This window comes from Grammomys surdaster, unplaced genomic scaffold (genome assembly GCF_004785775.1).
Source record: "Grammomys surdaster isolate TR1022 unplaced genomic scaffold, NIH_TR_1.0 129, whole genome shotgun sequence".
NCBI lineage: Eukaryota > Metazoa > Chordata > Mammalia > Rodentia > Muridae > Grammomys > Grammomys surdaster.
Window position 1 is genome coordinate 8,289,162 of NW_021604587.1, and position 15,648 is coordinate 8,304,809.

General features: G+C 36.6%; 1 protein-coding gene and 1 pseudogene across 1 annotated transcript in view; one reads left to right on the plus strand and one right to left on the minus strand.

Annotated features, from left to right (window-relative positions):
- Macrod2 (mono-ADP ribosylhydrolase 2) overlaps positions 1 to 15,648 on the minus strand; it is a 1,849,434-nt gene that overhangs the window by 1,810,059 nt on the left and 23,727 nt on the right. The window lies entirely within an intron of this gene.
- LOC114610287 lies at positions 9,901 to 10,374 on the plus strand (annotated as a pseudogene).

Consider the following 15,648-nt stretch of genomic DNA (forward strand, 5'->3'; position numbering starts at 1 on the left):
AGAAGAAGAAGAAGAAGAAGAAGAAGAAATAATAATAATGCAGACTGTAAAACCATACTGCTTTATTTAAATAGGAGTAAAAGGATAAAATATAGAACCTTGGCTTAAAACAGTAAGCAGTGAGGAAGTGATCATTTGCTGAGAAGACTATAGAAAGGATAAGGCCTGAAGACACCACCAGATTAGAAGGTCTGAGTTTATCTGAATATGGCTGATTTTTTGTTTATGGCTTATTAGATTCTGTATCTTCCTCAATTCTTCCAATTAGTCATCCCTCGATTCCTACAATTTTGAATAATTTAAATTCTCCTAACTCATATCCAGCTGAGTGTCCAAATCCTACCAATTTTACTTTAAATTATCTCAAATTCATCCTCTCTTCTTGAATTGTCACATAGAAACCAATAAAATCAAAACATACCATCCCTAGGCCCTCTCCTGTCTTGTTGATCTATTTTTATGATTTGCTTCTCACCCTGCCCTGCAAGACCAGTCTCTAAAGTTTCCACATCTTTACAAATGTTCTCATCCTGTTATAACCTCCTATGTGTCCTTTAGCAACCAGTATCAAGGCAGAGCATTTGTTAATTCTCCACTCCATGTGCTATACAGACTATTCTTGTTTTAGAAATGATGCTCAACTTGTAAAGGAGAATTTCCCGGCTAAATTCTTGAGTTCTCCGTAACTCACTTCTTGCAGATCCATAGCACAATTACTGGCACATGGTAAATATTCATTTACTGAAAGAAACCAGGAAAATTGGATGCAGCATAGGGGAGATAACGAAAAAAACAGATTAAAATAAAAGAAATGTTAAAGTTAACCATTTAAAATATTTTAGTGAATAATAGAGTGGTATACAAATTAATGCAAGTTCCTATACAGAAATGGTAACAATATATACATGGTGTTTTAATTTCCTGCTTCCACAAATCAGTGAATTTAAAGCTTCTATCTATTGTTCTGTAATCTGTAGGAGGAGCTAAAGTGGGAGGAGTAAGGAGGAGAAGAGGAAAAGGAAGGGGAACAGCTAGAGAGGGCAGAGATGTAAGAGCAATGAAGGTGGATGTTCACGCGTCTGTAGCAGTCAAAGGTAGTTGGCATATCTAGGTTGGGTATTGGGTTACACTTCTGATTGTATGGGCATTTTGTTACGGATCATTACCAAACATATAAACTTTTGGATAATTCAAGCATTAGAGTCTCATTTTCCTACTGGGCCAGCGTGGATGGTGGTACGGTCTGGGCAATGCCCAGCCATGCGGAGACAGTGTGGAAGATTGAGCCATCTCCCACGCTGACAACTCGTAGGTGGCAGGGCTGGTGTTTCTGGCTGTAGGTGCGCACGTGGCCTGCGGCCAAGAAACATGGCGGCTAAGCTAGGCAGAGCGACTGCAGCTTAGATGGCTTGACCAGCGGCGGTTTTAACTATTTACTGCAACAGTAATCTTTAATATAGTTTTGCCATCTATATTCCAAAGAACCAGACAAAAATCCCTTCAAGGAGGGCTCAAGGCATTTAGATTATTTTTCATTATATTAGAAAGGACCGCCCTTCTACATTACTAGCCTACATTTCAAGTCACTGACATAATTTTAACTGCGCCTAGAATTCTAACAATAGAACATGTTCATTCATAAAACATAAAAGTTGCTATAGTTGGTAGTCCATGTCCATAATCTCACAACTCAGCAAGGTGACTACAAGTTCACCACCAGCAGGATCCACATAGGGAGAGCCAGGCAAGCCAAGCCAGGGTTGTATAGTAAGACCTTGTGCCAAACAAAAAGGTCCACACAAAGTTAAAACTATTAACTTACTGATTCAAAAATATCTCCTTGAACCTCTCTACAAACAAGGAAGGAATACCTGGGCTCAGAATGTTAATGATGCTGGACTGCACAACTATACTTAGATATCAGTGCTATTAGAGAAATCAGATTAGACGTAATAAGTACATCTTGAGGCACTAAGGAATATTATAAGATCCAAGCTTTAGGATATTTCAGAAATATAAATTTTCATAGAGTATCTGGACATTTATTTATATTCCTAGATCTCTATGCCAATGTGCTCCCTGCCTTTTCCTTCAATGATTTGTGTAACATCAGACTTTCAGAAATTATACATAAAATCATAAGCATCTCTAAATCACCACTAAGTACTAAAAAACTTAACAATGTACTTTTTATGTGTTTCATTTTGTTTTATAAAATTGTATAGTTGTTTTGAAGCCATTGCTCATATTTGTATACAATTTTTAAAACAAACTTTAAACAAATCCATACAACTCAAATAAGTAGCAACAAATAAGAATTGTAAGACTCTTTAGCAGTGGGCTTTACTTCAGTGACATAAAACCAACAGTGTATCCACACAAAATGCAATTCAAAGGAAATCCCATAATAGTTAGCAACCTTTTTGTACAAGAATTCATGTGCTTCTCTAATAAAATAAAATAGAAAATGTGATAGCTTTACAGTGACAGAAGCGTGAGATACATAATTTGTCTGCTTTTTAGTCAGTGCATAGGATTACACAAGACAATGTTTTCATGGTTTATTACTAAGGTATCAGATACATAAGCAAGGACATAAACAATGAATATTTTTAAAATCTGTCAATAAATCTGAATATATATGAATCAATGAAATAAAGGTTATATCGGATTAACTGACCAAGACACATAAAAGTTCAACAAATATATTACCTGTATACATATCTTAAAACATTCCTTTTTTAAGTAAACCCATAAACATGTCACAGTAACCTGAGCAAGAATGTCAAGGCATAAATGGATTGACAGTACACACTAAAAGTAGCAAAAATACTGATTCTCCTTCTGTATACACTCAACTTCTCCCATCCTCGAACCTCTCTCAAATATTTCTTGTTGTGCATGCTTCTGTGACTTCTGAGACCAGAAATCTCATTATATGTTCAGTATATCCTTTAAATGATTCCTTAGCTTCTTGACTTCACTGGCACTCAGCTGTCTCTTAAGAGTATCAATTCTCCTAAGAAGACGGCCTTTTATTTAATCTTCAGCACTATGTTCATCAAAACTAAGAAAAAAGATTAATGGTCCTCATTCCCACACCAAAGACCTCTGTCCCTTTCTGTTCTGGTTCAAAGAAAATTGTTATCCATTTTCTCCTTTTTCTAAGCCCAAAATCATGGACAGGTAGACATTGGGGAAGCATGAACTATTGACACAGAAAATAGAACTGTATCAGGTAAAGACTAAGACAGAAAAAATCAGAATCTTTAGACAACATTGTAGAAAAGAATCAAATAGCAACTTCACACTGAGTTGTTCATAACAAAGTAACTTCTGTTTGAGGTCCTGAACTAACTGGTATTTTTATTAAAGCAAATGTGTCTTATGCCACTATACAGTTTTCCACTGCTCTTAAGAAAAAGAAAGAAGTCTAAGCTTATTATACCATACAAGATCTGAAACAATTCTACCCAGATTTCTACCCCTTAGTTCCAACCCAAATGAAACCTGGCCCTAGGATCTCTTCCAATTCCTCAGTATGTATTACCAAATTCCAAGTTCTTAAATGCCAGCACTTGAGAAGGCATTCTGCTACTTTCCTACCTCCTGCACCATCTCCTCACTCTATCACACTATCCATTTTATTTTCTTCATAGTATTTAACATAGTCTAAAATACTTTGTCCTTCTGATTCCCTGTTCTAGGGAAAACGTAAGGATTATGAAAACAAAACATTACCTCTTTTGTTCATGACTGTATTTCAAATATTTCATAGATTGACCCAAAAAGGTTATTAAGCAGGCAAGCTAGTGATGCTGACCTACATAAATTCCTACAGTTATGGAGGATAAGCAGGATGAAAATGAGTCAAAGGTCTGAAGAGTGAGATTGCCATCTCAGAATAAAAACCAAGTAAGGGTCTGGAAATACCTCAGTCCACAGTACTTGCCTTGCATGAGTGACCCTTTATATTAATCCCTAGCACAACAAAATGAATAAAAGGAAAATTCAGTGAACATTAAATAAACATTTTTTAATGATGGAAGTTCTTGGAACTGGGATGTCTCTTTGTGGGTAAAGTATTTCATGCTCAAGCATAAGAACCTGAGTTCAGATCCTCGGCAACTATGTAGAAAGTTGAATATTGCAGTTAGTTCCTGTAAACATAACACTGGGAGACGAAGACAGGAGGAATCCTGAAGCTCACTAGTCAGTCAGCTATGTCAAATTTGTATGTTCCATGTTCAGTGAGTGACCACATCTCAAATACATAAGATGATTTAGGAAGACCTCTGACCTCTACAAGAACACACATAGAAGTGCAAATGCACATGAAGACATCCAACCCCAAAAGGATAAAGTTATTACCTTACTGGGACACTGGCTAACCTCAAGCCTGTACTACTCTTAACTTGGCTTTTCTAGTCTTCAACTTTCTTTCCTGTTCTTTTCTACCCTAATTCTCCAACTTTCAGAGTAAACGGTACTGCTTCAAATGTTTCTATGACCAACCGAAGACATCCTCAATCCCAACTGCTACCTGCCGTTCTCTATCACTTCATCTGATTAGCAGATTTATTCTCTTCCAATTATCCTTCAAAATACAAAAATGTATTATTACTCATTCATCAGCCACCTGCCCCCCAAAACATAAAGCTTGCTAAGACAGAGGGCTGTCCTTTCTTTTCTTTTCTTTTTTCTTTCTTTCTTCCTACTTAGAGTAGTGCCTCTTATTCAGCAGATATTCAATAAAGACTTGACTGAGTGAATAAATGTATGTAAATAGGGCCACAAAATTAAAGATCAGCCTACAACTAACTCCTCCTAGGAACACATGTATTTTATTCAACCATGATTAACTTTTGAGGCTAAGTAAAATATAAAACTTTACAGTGACTTAATGTTTACCCTGAATCATGAACAACATCAATAAAAAGGCTGAGAGGAAAAACAGAGAAGTTATATCTTTCCTGCTTCAACTATGTACATTTTTAGAATTTAATTTATTCTTAATATTGAAAAGTAAAAACATGTGCAAGTATTTGGAAATTTTAAAAGATAATTTTCAGTAAAATTATAAATAAAGTGTGTGTGTAAGACCAGTGAGACAGTTCAGTAAGTAAAGGTGCTTGCCTCAGAAACCTGACAACCTGACTTATTGACTGGGAACCCACAAAGTTGTCCTCTGACCTCCACACATGCACTGTGGCATGTGTACACTCTGTCTACACACTTATCATGCGCATATATATATATAAAGTAATTTTAAAAATAAATTGTAAATAAAATGAGCATAGGATACATATACATATAATAGAAACAAGGCATTAAAACTTAGGTGTAAAAACAATTATGCAACAAATGAAAATGAGCCAAACTCCTCAAAGCCTACTAAATGAGTATTTTTAAAAAAAAAGGAAAATAATAGTATGAAGAAAGAAGTAAAATATTTAAAGAGGTAAAAGATATTACAAGCAAATGAAAAAAATTTAAATTGCAGTTGAAGGAAATAAAACACAAGGATTTGTGTGATTTTCATTTATTGCATCTGGGGAGAGAAGAGCTGTTTCTAAAATACCCTGCCACTCAAAGAGGACACACAGATGAGATTGAGTGTGAGGCTGGCAGTGAACTTTAATTTTTGGCACCTTTAGTGGGTGATAAAAATAGGGCTTTACTGTACTGGATTTAAATTGTTAATTTAATTGAATGTCTTCTCACTGAAGAAACATTTTGTTTTTCAATGGCCTTTTTTACAGAATCATTTTACATATATATATATATATATATATATATATAAACACACACACACAGAAGAGTCAAGAGGCCATGACCAACTCACTAAAATAGCTCAAAGTCAATATACATATGTAACCAACACTTGTGTTGAGAGAAGCGCATCACTAAACATAAAAGACTCCAGCACCACTTTTTTTCGCCCAACAGTAACCACTGTCCTGAAGTCTTATTCTAGTTTTTCCTGCTTTTGAATTTCATATGCATAAAATAATACACAACATGCTTTTTGTGGGCTTACTATGATCAATGAAATGTTTGCATATTTTCTTTGCTGCTACATCCAGCTATAATTTGTGTTTTACTGTTGTTCTCATTGCTATACAGTATTGGCTGGAAGATACAATGTATCAGTTTTACTAACAATGGACATTTTTATCTCCAGGTATTTCTTAATAAAAACATTGAGAGTTATTTCTTGTTTACTAGCTCTCTCTCAATTCATATTAAAATTGCTGGATATATGCACTACACACACACACATACCCCTCTATGAAGACACTGATGGATAATTTTCAGAAATGAATGTTCCAGAAGCAGAATTGGAGTTTCATAGTCCTGCATATTTTACTAGAATGTAATGTTTTTCATCTTTTTCTTTTTAACCATTCTACTTAGTGTTGTAAGGTTGCCTTACTATGGTTTTAATCAGCATTAACCTGGTGACTAGTAATTTTTACACTGGTGCCACTCTCATTCAAGGTGGGTCTTCCTTCCATAACTAAACTGCATAGTCATAGCTCTAGATGTCCAAGTCAACTCCAACTGACCATGAAAACTAATCATTCTATCATTTAAGTAACATCTTTTATTAAATACCTGTTAAATACTCTTTCCCATTTTTTGGCTGGGATTTCTGTCTTCATTAAATTGAATAATATGCATTTGCATAATAAAGACAAAAATTATTTGTCAAGCATGAACACTGTAAGTATTCTTGGGTTTGTTTTATCTTTTATTGAAACCTTCTGTTATAATTCCTTTCCTTTATGCCACTGATGGTTGTTTAGTTTTATTTACTGTGGTATCGAGAAAATATTTTAAGCCAGATTTATAGCATCAGTGTGTGTTTTCTTCCACTGGAGTGACCTCTAAATCCAATCACAAAAGCAGTTGGTTACCCCAAATAGTCATGCCACTATTAGACCAGAGGGCATAGTTTGCCTGGAAAGTAGGTATTATATTACACGCAGTCTATGGCTAGATGAGACTTGATGAGTTTTCTCTCACAGCAACCTGCATAGCACCCACTGTCACTATGAATGCTACCACTATGAATGTCATTTATATGTGTGTGTGTGTGTGTGTGTGTGTGTGTGTGTGTGTGTGTTCATAAAGTAGCATGTTTCTATATGGCTTTATCACAAATCTTGAGGTTTTGTTAACCCTCTCCCAGTTTCACTTTCCTCATCCCCTTGATCTAACCCTGTATAAGCCTTTTAACACCTAGCTTCCCCATCTATTCCCAACACACACACTTTCATATCCTCTGTGTTTTACTGTTCTTCCTCATTAACTGTTCACCTCCCCTTTCTTGCTTTCTGTCCTCTATAGATACTAACTTAAATTTGAATACAGAAGTCAATATTCAAAGCTAGGATTCATATAAGGAAGAACAGTGTCTTTCTGTGCCTTTTTTACCTCAATTAGTATAGTATTTTCTAGTTTCATTAATTTTCCAGGAAATTTCATAGTTTCATTCCTTTAAGGCTGACTAGAATCCTATTACATATATATATCTCATTTTCATTATCATTCATCAGATGGTGGACTCTAGGCTGGTTTCATTTCCAAGCTATGGTGCACAGACTCCTGCTGAACATGGATATGCTGGTATATATATTATAGAATATAAATTCCTTTAAGTATATGTCCAGGAGTGGTAGCTGGATCATATACAAATTCTTTATTTAGCATTTTGGCAAGCTGACCATACTGAGTTCTGTAGTGACTGTATCCTTCTATACTCCTACCAATACTGAAAATATGTTCCCCTCTCCACACCTCAGCAGCATCTGCTATTTTTTATATAGCCATTCTGACTGAATGGATGTAGCGCATGTTTGATATTATAAACCTTGTCAAAAGCCTATAGTAAGAGAGGGAATAGGTCCAGGCAGGAGAACTGACCATCATTTCCCTAAATGAATGTATCAAACTGCCTTCTACATATTTATGCTTATGTCCATAAACTAGTGTAGTTCTCAGGAAGGGACAGAGAAGCTCCTTTCTACAAAGGTAATAGTTAATGAAGAGACTTCTATCTGGTCAAAGCAGAGGGAATAAGTGACTAACAGGACATCAACACCACTTCTCCATTCAAGAACCAAGAAGCATCACACAAGAGAAAGGAGAAAAAGGAGTATGTGCCAGAGGACAGCAAAGACAGTCCTGAAATGCCACCATCCAGATGTGACACTGCCATTACAGCCATAAACACACAGCAAGTATGGATACTTGCCCAAGACTCAGCCCTCCAGCTTTCCATCAAACTCATCATAAAGGTGACCATGAGGCTCCACCCCTTCCTAAAGAGCTAATGACTGTTAATGGGTGCTAGAAAAAAGAGGGTCATTTTCTCTAATGGTATAGCCATTGGGGAACTAGGTGAAAAACGGGGATCAAGAGAGAAAGGACGATGGTGATAGAAAGTAATAAAAGGTTAAATGTGAGACTGTGTAAGGGTATTCTGGTTAATGGTTGGACATGGGCCTAGAACCCCGAGACTCTATGTGAGCACTGGCAAGCGTTCGGCCGCACCCCTAGAACCCAGAGTCCTGAAGCTCAGTCTCGTCTCCATAGACCTACATTGTTCAGTTACATAGTCCATTACAGCCCCTCATAAAGTGCACAGGTAAAGGGCGTGACCATAGGCCTCAGGCCCTAGGGATTTACATACTAATGAAGGCCAGAGGGCGGAGCAAATTAAGCATGCTTCCCCAGAACCTCCCCCTTCCTCCCTCCCTATTTAGCTTAGGACTGCCCTGAGTTTTAGGGGGGCGTACTTCCAGATCCATCCACTATCCGCCATGATAATAAACCCTTCCTCGTGTCATTGGGGCATGCCTCTGCTGGAACTTTAGACCTTTCTCCTGCATGTGGGACCCACCGCGTGGATCGCCTCCGTGAATCCACCACCGCTGCAGCCCCCTTTTTTCCCCACAGTTAAATATTGTATAATACATTATGTGTATGAACGTGTGAAAAATACAGAAAAGCTTATACAATTCTGAAAAGCAATAGCCAGAAATATATGCATGACCTAGGGACACAAAGAAAAGTCATAAACCTATAAAAGTAAATAACAAGACTTAATTTTTAAAAAAATAAATACTTCTTATGCTTCCTTTCTTTAGGAACAATCCTCGAAGGAACTCCAGTGCTCTCCTCACTATAGACAGTAACTCAAAAAAAAGAAAATGTTAGCCTATTTGTAGACAAGGAAGGTATCTAGAGGCTTCATTATTTTACTTTTCACATTTAAATTTTCAGTAATTGTGCATAGTGGGAAACAGGGTCAAGTTTCTTCTTCCCCCAGTTTGGATAGCCAAATGATCTGTAAGATTTATTAGAAAAGGTCACTGTTATTTAACAAAAGTAAAACTCACTATGAAAGTATCAATAATGAAGTTTTAAGATCAAATAAAGTATAAGTAAAATATGTTAAGAACTGAAAAAAATGACAAGCAAACAACAGTTATACATAACTCAAATATAATTCTACTAAATACACAATGGTTGAATTAGTCATAAACAATGTATATCACAGTTATATATACATATTACCTTATACCCCACAGAGAGTGCACCTTGTTCCTCCATGCCTGAGAAACATTTTAAATGCTGCTTAAAATGACTATTTACATCTATCGTATTGCTAGACCCTCAACATAGAACTGACCTTAATACATGCATGTAATTAAAATGGTATAAAAGCATAAAGGAGGAGGGGGTGGGATAGGGGTTCTAGGGAGGGGAAATGGGGAAAGGGGATGACATTTGTATTGTAAATAAATAAAATATCCATTAAAAAAAGAAAAATGCACTCTTGAAAAAAAATCACCAGATGCGGTTTCTGGGCTCCAGGGTCTGCACCGAAACATGGCAGAGGTTGGGTCCAAGTCAGTGCTGTTCGTGTGTCTCGGTAACATTTGCCGGTCACCCATTGCAGAAGCAGTATGCAGAAAATTGGTAACTGATGAAAAGGTTTCAAATTGGGCCACTGACAGCAGCGCCGTTTCCGACTGGAACATGGGCCGGCCCCCAGACCAAAGAGCTGTCAGCTGCCTAAGAAATCATGGCATTAGCACAGCCCATAAGGCAAGACAGATTACAAAAGAAGACTTTGCAACATTCGATTATATACTATGTATGGATGAAAGCAATCTGAGAGATTTGAATAGAAAAAGTAGTCAAGTTAAAAACTGCAAAGCTAAAATTGAGCTACTTGGAAGCTATGATCCACAGAAACAACTCATTATTGAAGATCCCTATTATGGCAATGACTCTGACTTCGAGGTGGTGTACCAGCAATGCCTTAGGTGCTGCAAGGCCTTCCTGGAGAAGACTTACTAGCTGGTCCTCCCCACCATCATTGAGCAACTCACTCATCAGTGCTATGCCCAAGGGTGGTGGCAGTCCTTAGCCCCATGTCCCACCTCTCTTTTCAGCTGACTTACTGTATATTTTAAAATAATTGTAGATGGAAATTAGGCATATGTTCAGAAGGATTAAAAACATTTGAGTGAGACAGTCTGAGGTATAGCTAAGCATTCTTAGACTAAATCTCTGACCTTGCCAAATTACAAAATAGTGGAACAAACAAATACTGGAACAAGCAAATATGAAACAAAAGAAAACCCAATAAACTAAGAATAACCTACAAGGTCCAGGTCAACCTCTGAGCACAGCAAGCCTGGGTAGTCTGGTCTTACTGGAGTGTGCACATGGCCAGCACCCAGTGTGCTGTTTGCTTGCCTTATTAAGAGTCTATTCTAGACTCTTATTGTGATAGTATCTCCATCCATGGCAGCCTTCTATTTAGCATTGGAAGAGTTTAAACCCAGACACACTGAGGGTATTCAGTTATTTGAGAGAAGAGACACTGAATGTGATGATGGGCCTGGAACTCCAGCAGGCCGTCCTGGGCTATACAGTGACACCCTGTCTAAAAATAAACAAAAATAGTAACAGACAGGAGCAACTGGTTGGTAACGTTAACAGCTTTAGTCTTACTTGGTTTTTGTCCAGTTTCTTGAGCTTTGTCCTATTTGAGCCACTTTGCTTCTTTAAAAAAAAAGTAAGTGTGCTTAAATAGTGGTATGTGTTTGTAAGTGTTCTTTCATTAGCAGTTTACAGTTACAGGCAAGCAAGAGTAATTTTAGTGTATTTTCAGAAAAGGAACCTCAAATTTATATAGATGTACGTCAGAAAGGGATGTGAATTCAACTGGGAAGTTATCAAATACAACTGAAGTACAAATCTGCCTACTTCTTACTGACAAATGAACAAGATACCAAAGCGTTAAAAAAAGAGAGAAATAAATCACACAATTTATTCTTTTACCAATATTTTAAAAACACATATTTCATAGTTTTAAAATAGCCTAAATATTTTTAAATAGTTTTTATTTTGTTGTGCATATATGTGTGTTTTTTATGTATAGGTGTGCACACAGAGAGGCCAGAAGTCAACACTGAATGCTGTTCTCCTGTAACTCTTGACCTTATTTCCTGAGACAGTCCCTCACTGAGCCCAGACTGAGTGGTCAGGCAGCACTGGAGCTCTGCCTTGCTCGTCTTGCTCGTACGGTTACCAATGCATGTCATCAAGATCAGCTTTCACACAGATGTTTAGAATTCCAACTTAGGTCTTCACATTTGTTCTTCAAGCACTTTACCAACCAAGCCAAATCCCTGGTCCCTAACTAAGTCAAGGAAATTACAGAAATTACAGGTCCATTTTATTGAAACTCAAGTAATTACAAACTTTATCTGTGTAGATATATATAATGGCATTTAGTCAAAGTTGTACTAGGAAGCAAACAGTAAACATACACAGAGAGAGAGGGGAGGAGAGAGAAATAGAGAGACTGCAAAATCAAGTTATTAAAAAAAGGAAGAAACAGATTAATTGATTCAGTTAGAGAGTTAGAAAATAACAATTCAAAACAAATTACAGGGCCTATAAAACAAATATAAACATAGTTATAATCTAATTAAATATTTGAAGAGAAAAATTCTAAAGCATAAAATTGACATTGATAAAAGGACATTATTCACCTATGGAGGAAACTAATATAAAAAATTCTACACTCAATGTGTAAAATTTTTAAACTGAATAAAGTTGATAATTAAGAAATGTACATGCTAATACAAGAAAGTGTGACAAGTCATGATTAATTTTAGGTTTCTGTTCCAGAGCTCATGATATCTCCCTAGTATCATTCAATAATAAAAGCCATGGCATAATGAACAAAAGTGATGAGTGAGAAGGAAGAAAACACAGGCTAAGGCAGAGAACTAGTGAGATATGGAGATGGGGCCCACTTCTCAGAAATCATGCATGTCAGAAAGCTATCACTAGAGGGCAGCATTGCAAAGATTATTTTAAAAAGATGCTTAAGGAGGAGGCACCACAGGACTACAATCTACTCTATTTACCCTCTTTTTTTTTTTTTTTTTTTTTTTTTAGATAATAAAATGTGTTCCTGTGGTTGAATAATTTTGGGTATGTTTAAAACATGATTAAAAATTAGGCAAGAAAACTCAATCCCATGTTTTTCTTTTTTAAACTAAAATGTATAGATTAATACTTGTTTGAAGTTTCACAGAACTAGACAACTGTAAGATTGCAAATGTAAGTACATAAATATAAAACGCTACTTCCTAAACTGGCTTTGGTATATATAATGCTTGATATTTGAAAGAAACACATCTACCTTTGTATTTTTATGATACTCACACACACATACAAATCAGTAACAAATTTATTGTATCCCACAAAACACTATTCTCAAAACATGTGCCTAAGATTGTTCAGAGCACTGAGCATTAAAAAACACCTCTAATGACTGTTTATTTTTTCTTTCTAGAACTAGAGCAACTACCTCAGTTTGACCAGTTTCTAAGCTAAGTGGTACTGTTAGAAAGACACAGATATCCAAATTTTCAAGTGTAAATTTCTTAGGGTGAGAGAAACATGCTTCATGTTCTTTCTATGCAGAACCAGCCTCCAAGTGTCAGAATACTAACCCATCCCATGTTCATCTTATCCTCTGAATCTCTTAAGAAAACAGACTGATACTTTATTTGGGCTTGTGCTTAAGTCTTAAATTTAGCCTCTCCAATTCTTTCTCTAATCTTAATAGTAACGATCCCTTTCAAATGCAAAATACAAAACAAAAACCACTTAGGGAGACCCCTTGTTATCTCTAAGATAAGATACCCAAGGCCAAGAGGACTTCTTGTGACTAAACCACCCATGCTTTTTTTGCAGACTCATCTTCCAGCATTCAGTCTTCTGTGAGCTGTTACTGTAACAATGTGCACTTGACCAGCAATACCCTCTGCAGTGTTCAGATATCCACTTCTACCCAATCCCTTAACTGCCCACTCGGTATGTTTTTTCAGTCTCCTACACCTACTCTTGGCAGTCTCTAAGAATCATCCCTTGAAAGCTTTTATCCCTGGAGGAAATCACTCCTTACAAACATGCTCCATGAGAGAGCCTATCCTCCCTTCTTACACGCTGAGCATGAGCTCCCAGTAAATGTTGAAAGGAGCTTTACCCCAACAGACACAACCTAGTCTCCTGAACTCAAGGAACCTTATCTACCAATAAGATAAATCACAAACCTGGGGGAAACAACAAATTACTTTCCCAAAACTCAGACAGGCTTCGCTTCCATCAGGGCGTTTAGGGGAGGATCCTTCCCATCTCTCACCTTCTGGTGGTTCCAAATGTCTCTTTGTGGCCATAGCACCCCATGTTCTGCCTTGTTCTTGGCTCTTCCCGTGTTTCTTACTATGACACTGATTACAGACTTAACCAGATAATCCAAATGTTCTCCTTGTCTTAGTCCTTTGGCTAAGTTAGGTCACCACAGGCTCTGGGAATCAGACCTTGAACATTTTGTTTCAGGGACCAGCCCACTGACAACAACATGCTGAATACTCCATAGGGAGGCATCCAGTTTCCAACATGGATTCCAGAGACAGGTCAAGATGATGTGACAGCTATAACAAAATTGTTTCTAGAGCCTGTAAAACCCCAGAAAGTGAACATTTGTCTGCATCCCCAAAAGTACAGCCTTCAGGTAATGGTCTCAGGGATAGGGAAGCCAACAACAGTCTTAATAGAAAAAAAAAGAAAACTGTTGTTTTCTATTTATGGGCAGATTCATTTCTACATGGAAGCAATAAAAAGACAATTTTTGTCTTTACAGTACTAATAAAAGTCAGAATAAGTAAACATGAAGGTAAACTTAAAAATCCTTTTTCAAGAAGTAAGCTGGAGGAAACTGGCAATTTTATTTGAAGAAAGCTTAATAATTCAACTAGAAAGAATTTATAAAATAGAATATTCACCTTGAGCTATTTCTGGAAAATGAAAATTCATCACACACACAAAAAAATCATTTGACGAGACTTTTTAATACAAGCTTCAAGGTAGGATTGCTGTCTTTGATAACTTAAATGCCTAATGTGTGCACTTGTGGGAGTGGGATGGGAACCCAAGGTTAAAGTCTTTAGAACTATAAATGAACCATTTTGACAGAGAAAGATCTGTACAACTACCACGGAGTAATTTGGAAACTAATCTCTGAGGATGAAAATTAGAAAGAGCAGTATTCAAAGATGAATTCATTCTCTCAGCAAGAGTCAAAAGCTACCTGCAAAATAACGAAAAGGTGAGGAGGAAAAGTTTAATAGGCTGCTGTGGTAAAGCAGATTTGTAGTTAATATAATTTTACTAAATCAAATCCTTTATCCTGATTTCAGGGTAAGATATAGCTAGATACCAGAATAAAACATTTTAGCATGTATGAAACTATTTTTGCTTATTTTAACACCTTTGGTGAAATGTTAAATTGTGCAATATTCTACTTGCTTGGTTTGCCATTGTTGTTATTTCTTTTATAACACTAGGAATGTGCAAGGTCTCATGGGTGTCTCATGGGCCTGGAAAGTATTCTACCACTGAGCTACATCTACAGTCAGTACTCATTTAAAGAAAGATGAAGTGAACCTTCAATAAACCATACTACAATTTAGTATCATAGAGATAACTTGAAAATATATAAAACCACCAATCAATAACTTTTCAACATTTCAATCATCAAGTCACAGGGACTAATTCAATCTAAATGGAATCTATTATTCAGCCCAGAAAAATGGGCTAATAATTAAATGTTACTTAATTGGCAATTCAGCAAAGTAAAAATTCCAATTTTTATTGATTTTTCAACAGAAAAATCTTCAATACAAAGGAAGGAGAACCTTTTTGCTTTATTCCAGTGATTACCTTTTCTTTTCTACATTTCTATGGCTGCAATGGTTTCATAAACCAAGTCATTTCACAGACAGAACTTTGTATTGGCTAAGAAAAGAGAACCAAATTGGATGTTTACTAAGGAAAGGAAAACAAAGGAAGGCAAACTCCACCCAAATTTTAAAAGAAAACAACTGTGCCAACAATGTGCCCAGTAAAGGTAGTTGCTGCCAAACTTGATGACTCAAGTTCCATCCCAGGAGCCCAGATGGTGGAAGGAGAAACCTGACTCTTATAAGTTGTCTTCTGACCTACCCAGGTTAGGCACTGTAGAATTTCCTACCCAGGTTAGGCACT